This window comes from Phyllobates terribilis, unplaced genomic scaffold (assembly GCF_046119375.1).
Source record: "Phyllobates terribilis strain yellow unplaced genomic scaffold, ASM4611937v1 Scaffold_693__1_contigs__length_808095, whole genome shotgun sequence".
NCBI lineage: Eukaryota > Metazoa > Chordata > Amphibia > Anura > Dendrobatidae > Phyllobates > Phyllobates terribilis.
In genome coordinates, this window is record NW_027363453.1 from 796,988 (window position 1) to 807,738 (window position 10,751).

Consider the following 10,751-nt stretch of genomic DNA (forward strand, 5'->3'; position numbering starts at 1 on the left):
TTTTCGGCTTGCTGCTGCTGCAATCCACGCGTTTTAGATCTGCATAACTCCACCTCTTTAAACACAGCACCTTCACCCCCTGCTGTTCCCACCCGCCTCAACACCGTTGGAAGGGAGGAGAACCAATTAAGGCGGGGGGTGGGGTGGAACGAGCAGCTGTCTACCCTTAGCAGGAGGGCTCCTGATTACATACCTCTCCTGCTGCTGCTGCTGCTGGCTGTCCAGCAGCAGACTGAAGGTGGCTGCTGCTGTGCACAGGTATATAAAGGCTCAGAGCCTATTATGACACGCGCAGCCAGCGTTCCATTGCCACATTCCATCTACTGCAGGCAGGATACCTGGCTGGCTGAATGTCGCTGAGAAGCTCACAGAGACCGCCATAAGCAACAGTTTAACAGAATGCCACAGACTAATCAACCAAACTTTTTGGGTTGGGTTCTCTTTTATAGTCTGCAGGCATTAAATGAAAGAAGTCAGTGTTCCAGCAGAAGGAGACAACGTTTCAGAAAAGGCATTGTAGCAAACCAAAAAAGAAATTTTAAGCGCAGCAGAGTAACCAGCGCACATACCTGTTAGCTCAGGTGAGTTTAAAAGGCTGCTGTTGATAACAAGGGCATTTGCTAAATAGATGGTGTGTGTGCAACAATATACTGAAAGGTCAATTATATTGTGCAGCTTATCTCACCACCTGTAGTTATTTAGGTGAAAGCTCCAAAATGCTTGCCTAATATGTCTGTTTATCCAAAAGGAAGTAAAAAGGGAGAGCTAGAAAGATAGCATTGCATCACATTACATGGCAATGCAATGCACAGTTGCTGAAGTTGAACCAAAATGAGCTTGTAATCTGGCTTCTGCAACTTTGAACATGAAAAATCCAATGAGGAGAAGAAAAGCAAAGCCAAAGAGTCCATCCCAAAATCCGACAAACAAGCAAAATGAACAAAAAACATTGAATTCAATTCTTTCTGATTTTAGAAACTGCATTAAAGAAGGGGTGCACCGGTCCTGGAGATACTGCAATACCAGGTCAATGCGTGGAGTGGACAGAGCAAGCTCTTTTTCCATCTCCCTGTTCTAAAAATCCATTTAATATATGGTCCCCAGATAGGGGACGTATCAGATATTAAACTGATAAGAACAGATACTACACTTGATCTTAGCCAAAAGGCCGAGAAGCGATAACCAGAATTGGTTTCAAACTACGGAGCCACCCAAGGATCCTGAAAGTCCATTTGTGGAGATGAGCTCCTGGACTCCCGTTAAGAAGACATGTTGTCAACCTCTAGATCCCTTACATGCCTGCACTTTTCGGCTTGCTGCTGCTGCAATCCACGCGTTTTAGATCTGCATAACTCCACCTCTTTAAACACAGCACCTTCACCCCCTGCTGTTCCCACCCGCCTCAACACCGTTGGAAGGGAGGAGAACCAATTAAGGCGGGGGGTGGGGTGGAACGAGCAGCTGTCTACCCTTAGCAGGAGGGCTCCTGATTACATACCTCTCCTGCTGCTGCTGCTGCTGGCTGTCCAGCAGCAGACTGAAGGTGGCTGCTGCTGTGCACAGGTATATAAAGGCTCAGAGCCTATTATGACACGCACAGCCAGCGTTCCATTGCCACATTCCATCTACTGCAGGCAGGATACCTGGCTGGCTGAATGTCGCTGAGAAGCTCACAGAGACCGCCATAAGCAACAGTTTAACAGAATGCCACAGACTAATCAACCAAACTTTTTGGGTTGGGTTCTCTTTTATAGTCTGCAGGCATTAAATGAAAGAAGTCAGTGTTCCAGCAGAAGGAGACAACGTTTCAGAAAAGGCATTGTAGCAAACCAAAAAAGAAATTTTAAGCGCAGCAGAGTAACCAGCGCACATACCTGTTAGCTCAGGTGAGTTTAAAAGGCTGCTGTTGATAACAAGGGCATTTGCTAAATAGATGGTGTGTGTGCAACAATATACTGAAAGGTCAATTATATTGTGCAGCTTATCTCACCACCTGTAGTTATTTAGGTGAAAGCTCCAAAATGCTTGCCTAATATGTCTGTTTATCCAAAAGGAAGTAAAAAGGGAGAGCTAGAAAGATAGCATTGCATCACATTACATGGCAATGCAATGCACAGTTGCTGAAGTTGAACCAAAATGAGCTTGTAATCTGGCTTCTGCAACTTTGAACATGAAAAATCCAATGAGGAGAAGAAAAGCAAAGCCAAAGAGTCCATCCCAAAATCCGACAAACAAGCAAAATGAACAAAAAACATTGAATTCAATTCTTTCTGATTTTAGAAACTGCATTAAAGAAGGGGTGCACCGGTCCTGGAGATACTGCAATACCAGGTCAATGCGTGGAGTGGACAGAGCAAGCTCTTTTTCCATCTCCCTGTTCTAAAAATCCATTTAATATATGGTCCCCAGATAGGGGACGTATCAGATATTAAACTGATAAGAACAGATACTACACTTGATCTTAGCCAAAAGGCCGAGAAGCGATAACCAGAATTGGTTTCAAACTACGGAGCCACCCAAGGATCCTGAAAAGTCCATTTGTGAGATGAGCTCCTGGACTCCCGTTAAGAAGACATGTTGTCAACCTCTAGATCCCTTACATGCCTGCACTTTTCGGCTTGCTGCTGCTGCAATCCACGCGTTTTAGATCTGCATAACTCCACCTCTTTAAACACAGCACCTTCACCCCCTGCTGTTCCCACCCGCCTCAACACCGTTGGAAGGGAGGAGAACCAATTAAGGCGGGGGTGGGGTGGAACGAGCAGCTGTCTACCCTTAGCAGGAGGGCTCCTGATTACATACCTCTCCTGCTGCTGCTGCTGCTGGCTGTCCAGCAGCAGACTGAAGGTGGCTGCTGCTGTGCACAGGTATATAAAGGCTCAGAGCCTATTATGACACGCGCAGCCAGCGTTCCATTGCCACATTCCATCTACTGCAGGCAGGATACCTGGCTGGCTGAATGTCGCTGAGAAGCTCACAGAGACCGCCATAAGCAACAGTTTAACAGAATGCCACAGACTAATCAACCAAACTTTTTGGGTTGGGTTCTCTTTTATAGTCTGCAGGCATTAAATGAAAGAAGTCAGTGTTCCAGCAGAAGGAGACAACGTTTCAGAAAAGGCATTGTAGCAAACCAAAAAAGAAATTTAAGCGCAGCAGAGTAACCAGCGCACATACCTGTTAGCTCAGGTGAGTTTAAAAGGCTGCTGTTGATAACAAGGGCATTTGCTAAATAGATGGTGTGTGTGCAACAATATACTGAAAGGTCAATTATATTGTGCAGCTTATCTCACCACCTGTAGTTATTTAGGTGAAAGCTCCAAAATGCTTGCCTAATATGTCTGTTTATCCAAAAGGAAGTAAAAAGGGAGAGCTAGAAAGATAGCATTGCATCACATTACATGGCAATGCAATGCACAGTTGCTGAAGTTGAACCAAAATGAGCTTGTAATCTGGCTTCTGCAACTTTGAACATGAAAAATCCAATGAGGAGAAGAAAAGCAAAGCCAAAGAGTCCATCCCAAAATCCGACAAACAAGCAAAATGAACAAAAAACATTGAATTCAATTCTTTCTGATTTTAGAAACTGCATTAAAGAAGGGGTGCACCGGTCCTGGAGATACTGCAATACCAGGTCAATGCGTGGAGTGGACAGAGCAAGCTCTTTTTCCATCTCCCTGTTCTAAAAATCCATTTAATATATGGTCCCCAGATAGGGGACGTATCAGATATTAAACTGATAAGAACAGATACTACACTTGATCTTAGCCAAAAGGCCGAGAAGCGATAACCAGAATTGGTTTCAAACTACGGAGCCACCCAAGGATCCTGAAAAGTCCATTTGTGGAGATGAGCTCCTGGACTCCCGTTAAGAAGACATGTTGTCAACCTCTAGATCCCTTACATGCCTGCACTTTTCGGCTTGCTGCTGCTGCAATCCACGCGTTTTAGATCTGCATAACTCCACCTCTTTAAACACAGCACCTTCACCCCCTGCTGTTCCCACCCGCCTCAACACCGTTGGAAGGGAGGAGAACCAATTAAGGCGGGGGGTGGGGTGGAACGAGCAGCTGTCTACCCTTAGCAGGAGGGCTCCTGATTACATACCTCTCCTGCTGCTGCTGCTGCTGGCTGTCCAGCAGCAGACTGAAGGTGGCTGCTGCTGTGCACAGGTATATAAAGGCTCAGAGCCTATTATGACACGCGCAGCCAGCGTTCCATTGCCACATTCCATCTACTGCAGGCAGGATACCTGGCTGGCTGAATGTCGCTGAGAAGCTCACAGAGACCGCCATAAGCAACAGTTTAACAGAATGCCACAGACTAATCAACCAAACTTTTTGGGTTGGGTTCTCTTTTATAGTCTGCAGGCATTAAATGAAAGAAGTCAGTGTTCCAGCAGAAGGAGACAACGTTTCAGAAAAGGCATTGTAGCAAACCAAAAAAGAAATTTTAAGCGCAGCAGAGTAACCAGCGCACATACCTGTTAGCTCAGGTGAGTTTAAAAGGCTGCTGTTGATAACAAGGGCATTTGCTAAATAGATGGTGTGTGTGCAACAATATACTGAAAGGTCAATTATATTGTGCAGCTTATCTCACCACCTGTAGTTATTTAGGTGAAAGCTCCAAAATGCTTGCCTAATATGTCTGTTTATCCAAAAGGAAGTAAAAAGGGAGAGCTAGAAAGATAGCATTGCATCACATTACATGGCAATGCAATGCACAGTTGCTGAAGTTGAACCAAAATGAGCTTGTAATCTGGCTTCTGCAACTTTGAACATGAAAAATCCAATGAGGAGAAGAAAAGCAAAGCCAAAGAGTCCATCCCAAAATCCGACAAACAAGCAAAATGAACAAAAAACATTGAATTCAATTCTTTCTGATTTTAGAAACTGCATTAAAGAAGGGGTGCACCGGTCCTGGAGATACTGCAATACCAGGTCAATGCGTGGAGTGGACAGAGCAAGCTCTTTTTCCATCTCCCTGTTCTAAAAATCCATTTAATATATGGTCCCCAGATAGGGGACGTATCAGATATTAAACTGATAAGAACAGATACTACACTTGATCTTAGCCAAAAGGCCGAGAAGCGATAACCAGAATTGGTTTCAAACTACGGAGCCACCCAAGGATCCTGAAAAGTCCATTTGTGGAGATGAGCTCCTGGACTCCCGTTAAGAAGACATGTTGTCAACCTCTAGATCCCTTACATGCCTGCACTTTTCGGCTTGCTGCTGCTGCAATCCACGCGTTTTAGATCTGCATAACTCCACCTCTTTAAACACAGCACCTTCACCCCCTGCTGTTCCCACCCGCCTCAACACCGTTGGAAGGGAGGAGAACCAATTAAGGCGGGGGGTGGGGTGGAACGAGCAGCTGTCTACCCTTAGCAGGAGGGCTCCTGATTACATACCTCTCCTGCTGCTGCTGCTGCTGGCTGTCCAGCAGCAGACTGAAGGTGGCTGCTGCTGTGCACAGGTATATAAAGGCTCAGAGCCTATTATGACACGCGCAGCCAGCGTTCCATTGCCACATTCCATCTACTGCAGGCAGGATACCTGGCTGGCTGAATGTCGCTGAGAAGCTCACAGAGACCGCCATAAGCAACAGTTTAACAGAATGCCACAGACTAATCAACCAAACTTTTTGGGTTGGGTTCTCTTTTATAGTCTGCAGGCATTAAATGAAAGAAGTCAGTGTTCCAGCAGAAGGAGACAACGTTTCAGAAAAGGCATTGTAGCAAACCAAAAAAGAAATTTTAAGCGCAGCAGAGTAACCAGCGCACATACCTGTTAGCTCAGGTGAGTTTAAAAGGCTGCTGTTGATAACAAGGGCATTTGCTAAATAGATGGTGTGTGTGCAACAATATACTGAAAGGTCAATTATATTGTGCAGCTTATCTCACCACCTGTAGTTATTTAGGTGAAAGCTCCAAAATGCTTGCCTAATATGTCTGTTTATCCAAAAGGAAGTAAAAAGGGAGAGCTAGAAAGATAGCATTGCATCACATTACATGGCAATGCAATGCACAGTTGCTGAAGTTGAACCAAAATGAGCTTGTAATCTGGCTTCTGCAACTTTGAACATGAAAAATCCAATGAGGAGAAGAAAAGCAAAGCCAAAGAGTCCATCCCAAAATCCGACAAACAAGCAAAATGAACAAAAAACATTGAATTCAATTCTTTCTGATTTTAGAAACTGCATTAAAGAAGGGGTGCACCGGTCCTGGAGATACTGCAATACCAGGTCAATGCGTGGAGTGGACAGAGCAAGCTCTTTTTCCATCTCCCTGTTCTAAAAATCCATTTAATATATGGTCCCCAGATAGGGGACGTATCAGATATTAAACTGATAAGAACAGATACTACACTTGATCTTAGCCAAAAGGCCGAGAAGCGATAACCAGAATTGGTTTCAAACTACGGAGCCACCCAAGGATCCTGAAAAGTCCATTTGTGGAGATGAGCTCCTGGACTCCCGTTAAGAAGACATGTTGTCAACCTCTAGATCCCTTACATGCCTGCACTTTTCGGCTTGCTGCTGCTGCAATCCACGCGTTTTAGATCTGCATAACTCCACCTCTTTAAACACAGCACCTTCACCCCCTGCTGTTCCCACCCGCCTCAACACCGTTGGAAGGGAGGAGAACCAATTAAGGCGGGGGGTGGGGTGGAACGAGCAGCTGTCTACCCTTAGCAGGAGGGCTCCTGATTACATACCTCTCTCTGCTGCTGCTGCTGCTGGCTGTCCAGCAGCAGACTGAAGGTGGCTGCTGCTGTGCACAGGTATATAAAGGCTCAGAGCCTATTATGACACGCGCAGCCAGCGTTCCATTGCCACATTCCATCTACTGCAGGCAGGATACCTGGCTGGCTGAATGTCGCTGAGAAGCTCACAGAGACCGCCATAAGCAACAGTTTAACAGAATGCCACAGACTAATCAACCAAACTTTTTGGGTTGGGTTCTCTTTTATAGTCTGCAGGCATTAAATGAAAGAAGTCAGTGTTCCAGCAGAAGGAGACAACGTTTCAGAAAAGGCATTGTAGCAAACCAAAAAAGAAATTTTAAGCGCAGCAGAGTAACCAGCGCACATACCTGTTAGCTCAGGTGAGTTTAAAAGGCTGCTGTTGATAACAAGGGCATTTGCTAAATAGATGGTGTGTGTGCAACAATATACTGAAAGGTCAATTATATTGTGCAGCTTATCTCACCACCTGTAGTTATTTAGGTGAAAGCTCCAAAATGCTTGCCTAATATGTCTGTTTATCCAAAAGGAAGTAAAAAGGGAGAGCTAGAAAGATAGCATTGCATCACATTACATGGCAATGCAATGCACAGTTGCTGAAGTTGAACCAAAATGAGCTTGTAATCTGGCTTCTGCAACTTTGAACATGAAAAATCCAATGAGGAGAAGAAAAGCAAAGCCAAAGAGTCCATCCCAAAATCCGACAAACAAGCAAAATGAACAAAAAACATTGAATTCAATTCTTTCTGATTTTAGAAACTGCATTAAAGAAGGGGTGCACCGGTCCTGGAGATACTGCAATACCAGGTCAATGCGTGGAGTGGACAGAGCAAGCTCTTTTTCCATCTCCCTGTTCTAAAAATCCATTTAATATATGGTCCCCAGATAGGGGACGTATCAGATATTAAACTGATAAGAACAGATACTACACTTGATCTTAGCCAAAAGGCCGAGAAGCGATAACCAGAATTGGTTTCAAACTACGGAGCCACCCAAGGATCCTGAAAAGTCCATTTGTGGAGATGAGCTCCTGGACTCCCGTTAAGAAGACATGTTGTCAACCTCTAGATCCCTTACATGCCTGCACTTTTCGGCTTGCTGCTGCTGCAATCCACGCGTTTTAGATCTGCATAACTCCACCTCTTTAAACACAGCACCTTCACCCCCTGCTGTTCCCACCCGCCTCAACACCGTTGGAAGGGAGGAGAACCAATTAAGGCGGGGGGTGGGGTGGAACGAGCAGCTGTCTACCCTTAGCAGGAGGGCTCCTGATTACATACCTCTCCTGCTGCTGCTGCTGCTGGCTGTCCAGCAGCAGACTGAAGGTGGCTGCTGCTGTGCACAGGTATATAAAGGCTCAGAGCCTATTATGACACGCGCAGCCAGCGTTCCATTGCCACATTCCATCTACTGCAGGCAGGATACCTGGCTGGCTGAATGTCGCTGAGAAGCTCACAGAGACCGCCATAAGCAACAGTTTAACAGAATGCCACAGACTAATCAACCAAACTTTTTGGGTTGGGTTCTCTTTTATAGTCTGCAGGCATTAAATGAAAGAAGTCAGTGTTCCAGCAGAAGGAGACAACGTTTCAGAAAAGGCATTGTAGCAAACCAAAAAAGAAATTTTAAGCGCAGCAGAGTAACCAGCGCACATACCTGTTAGCTCAGGTGAGTTTAAAAGGCTGCTGTTGATAACAAGGGCATTTGCTAAATAGATGGTGTGTGTGCAACAATATACTGAAAGGTCAATTATATTGTGCAGCTTATCTCACCACCTGTAGTTATTTAGGTGAAAGCTCCAAAATGCTTGCCTAATATGTCTGTTTATCCAAAAGGAAGTAAAAAGGGAGAGCTAGAAAGATAGCATTGCATCACATTACATGGCAATGCAATGCACAGTTGCTGAAGTTGAACCAAAATGAGCTTGTAATCTGGCTTCTGCAACTTTGAACATGAAAAATCCAATGAGGAGAAGAAAAGCAAAGCCAAAGAGTCCATCCCAAAATCCGACAAACAAGCAAAATGAACAAAAAACATTGAATTCAATTCTTTCTGATTTTAGAAACTGCATTAAAGAAGGGGTGCACCGGTCCTGGAGATACTGCAATACCAGGTCAATGCGTGGAGTGGACAGAGCAAGCTCTTTTTCCATCTCCCTGTTCTAAAAATCCATTTAATATATGGTCCCCAGATAGGGGACGTATCAGATATTAAACTGATAAGAACAGATACTACACTTGATCTTAGCCAAAAGGCCGAGAAGCGATAACCAGAATTGGTTTCAAACTACGGAGCCACCCAAGGATCCTGAAAAGTCCATTTGTGGAGATGAGCTCCTGGACTCCCGTTAAGAAGACATGTTGTCAACCTCTAGATCCCTTACATGCCTGCACTTTTCGGCTTGCTGCTGCTGCAATCCACGCGTTTTAGATCTGCATAACTCCACCTCTTTAAACACAGCACCTTCACCCCCTGCTGTTCCCACCCGCCTCAACACCGTTGGAAGGGAGGAGAACCAATTAAGGCGGGGGGTGGGGTGGAACGAGCAGCTGTCTACCCTTAGCAGGAGGGCTCCTGATTACATACCTCTCCTGCTGCTGCTGCTGCTGGCTGTCCAGCAGCAGACTGAAGGTGGCTGCTGCTGTGCACAGGTATATAAAGGCTCAGAGCCTATTATGACACGCGCAGCCAGCGTTCCATTGCCACATTCCATCTACTGCAGGCAGGATACCTGGCTGGCTGAATGTCGCTGAGAAGCTCACAGAGACCGCCATAAGCAACAGTTTAACAGAATGCCACAGACTAATCAACCAAACTTTTTGGGTTGGGTTCTCTTTTATAGTCTGCAGGCATTAAATGAAAGAAGTCAGTGTTCCAGCAGAAGGAGACAACGTTTCAGAAAAGGCATTGTAGCAAACCAAAAAAGAAATTTTAAGCGCAGCAGAGTAACCAGCGCACATACCTGTTAGCTCAGGTGAGTTTAAAAGGCTGCTGTTGATAACAAGGGCATTTGCTAAATAGATGGTGTGTGTGCAACAATATACTGAAAGGTCAATTATATTGTGCAGCTTATCTCACCACCTGTAGTTATTTAGGTGAAAGCTCCAAAATGCTTGCCTAATATGTCTGTTTATCCAAAAGGAAGTAAAAAGGGAGAGCTAGAAAGATAGCATTGCATCACATTACATGGCAATGCAATGCACAGTTGCTGAAGTTGAACCAAAATGAGCTTGTAATCTGGCTTCTGCAACTTTGAACATGAAAAATCCAATGAGGAGAAGAAAAGCAAAGCCAAAGAGTCCATCCCAAAATCCGACAAACAAGCAAAATGAACAAAAAACATTGAATTCAATTCTTTCTGATTTTAGAAACTGCATTAAAGAAGGGGTGCACCGGTCCTGGAGATACTGCAATACCAGGTCAATGCGTGGAGTGGACAGAGCAAGCTCTTTTTCCATCTCCCTGTTCTAAAAATCCATTTAATATATGGTCCCCAGATAGGGGACGTATCAGATATTAAACTGATAAGAACAGATACTACACTTGATCTTAGCCAAAAGGCCGAGAAGCGATAACCAGAATTGGTTTCAAACTACGGAGCCACCCAAGGATCCTGAAAAGTCCATTTGTGGAGATGAGCTCCTGGACTCCCGTTAAGAAGACATGTTGTCAACCTCTAGATCCCTTACATGCCTGCACTTTTCGGCTTGCTGCTGCTGCAATCCACGCGTTTTAGATCTGCATAACTCCACCTCTTTAAACACAGCACCTTCACCCCCTGCTGTTCCCACCCGCCTCAACACCGTTGGAAGGGAGGAGAACCAATTAAGGCGGGGGGTGGGGTGGAACGAGCAGCTGTCTACCCTTAGCAGGAGGGCTCCTGATTACATACCTCTCCTGCTGCTGCTGCTGCTGGCTGTCCAGCAGCAGACTGAAGGTGGCTGCTGCTGTGCACAGGTATATAAAGGCTCAGAGCCTATTATGACACGCGCAGCCAGCGTTCCA

The 10,751-nt window shown here is 45.2% G+C and overlaps 8 non-coding genes across 8 annotated transcripts; all 8 read right to left on the reverse strand.

Annotated features, from left to right (window-relative positions):
• Positions 1–989: 989 nt before the first annotated feature.
• On the reverse strand, positions 990–1,180 carry LOC141236229 (U2 spliceosomal RNA). Its single transcript, XR_012301923.1, has one exon. It is a non-coding gene; the product is annotated as a U2 spliceosomal RNA (small nuclear RNA).
• A 1,114-nt stretch (positions 1,181–2,294) lies between these two features.
• Positions 2,295–2,485, reverse strand: LOC141236230 (U2 spliceosomal RNA). The gene has a single exon (XR_012301924.1). It is a non-coding gene; the product is annotated as a U2 spliceosomal RNA (small nuclear RNA).
• Positions 2,486–3,597: 1,112 nt separating this feature from the next.
• Positions 3,598–3,788, reverse strand: LOC141236231 (U2 spliceosomal RNA). Its single transcript, XR_012301925.1, has one exon. It is a non-coding gene; the product is annotated as a U2 spliceosomal RNA (small nuclear RNA).
• A 1,115-nt stretch (positions 3,789–4,903) lies between these two features.
• On the reverse strand, positions 4,904–5,094 carry LOC141236232 (U2 spliceosomal RNA). The gene has a single exon (XR_012301926.1). It is a non-coding gene; the product is annotated as a U2 spliceosomal RNA (small nuclear RNA).
• Positions 5,095–6,209: 1,115 nt separating this feature from the next.
• Positions 6,210–6,400, reverse strand: LOC141236233 (U2 spliceosomal RNA). The gene has a single exon (XR_012301927.1). It is a non-coding gene; the product is annotated as a U2 spliceosomal RNA (small nuclear RNA).
• A 1,116-nt stretch (positions 6,401–7,516) lies between these two features.
• On the reverse strand, positions 7,517–7,707 carry LOC141236234 (U2 spliceosomal RNA). Its single transcript, XR_012301928.1, has one exon. It is a non-coding gene; the product is annotated as a U2 spliceosomal RNA (small nuclear RNA).
• Positions 7,708–8,822: 1,115 nt separating this feature from the next.
• LOC141236235 (U2 spliceosomal RNA) lies at positions 8,823–9,013 on the reverse strand. Its single transcript, XR_012301929.1, has one exon. It is a non-coding gene; the product is annotated as a U2 spliceosomal RNA (small nuclear RNA).
• Positions 9,014–10,128: 1,115 nt separating this feature from the next.
• LOC141236236 (U2 spliceosomal RNA) lies at positions 10,129–10,319 on the reverse strand. The gene has a single exon (XR_012301930.1). It is a non-coding gene; the product is annotated as a U2 spliceosomal RNA (small nuclear RNA).
• Between the last annotated feature and the right edge of the window lie 432 nt (positions 10,320–10,751).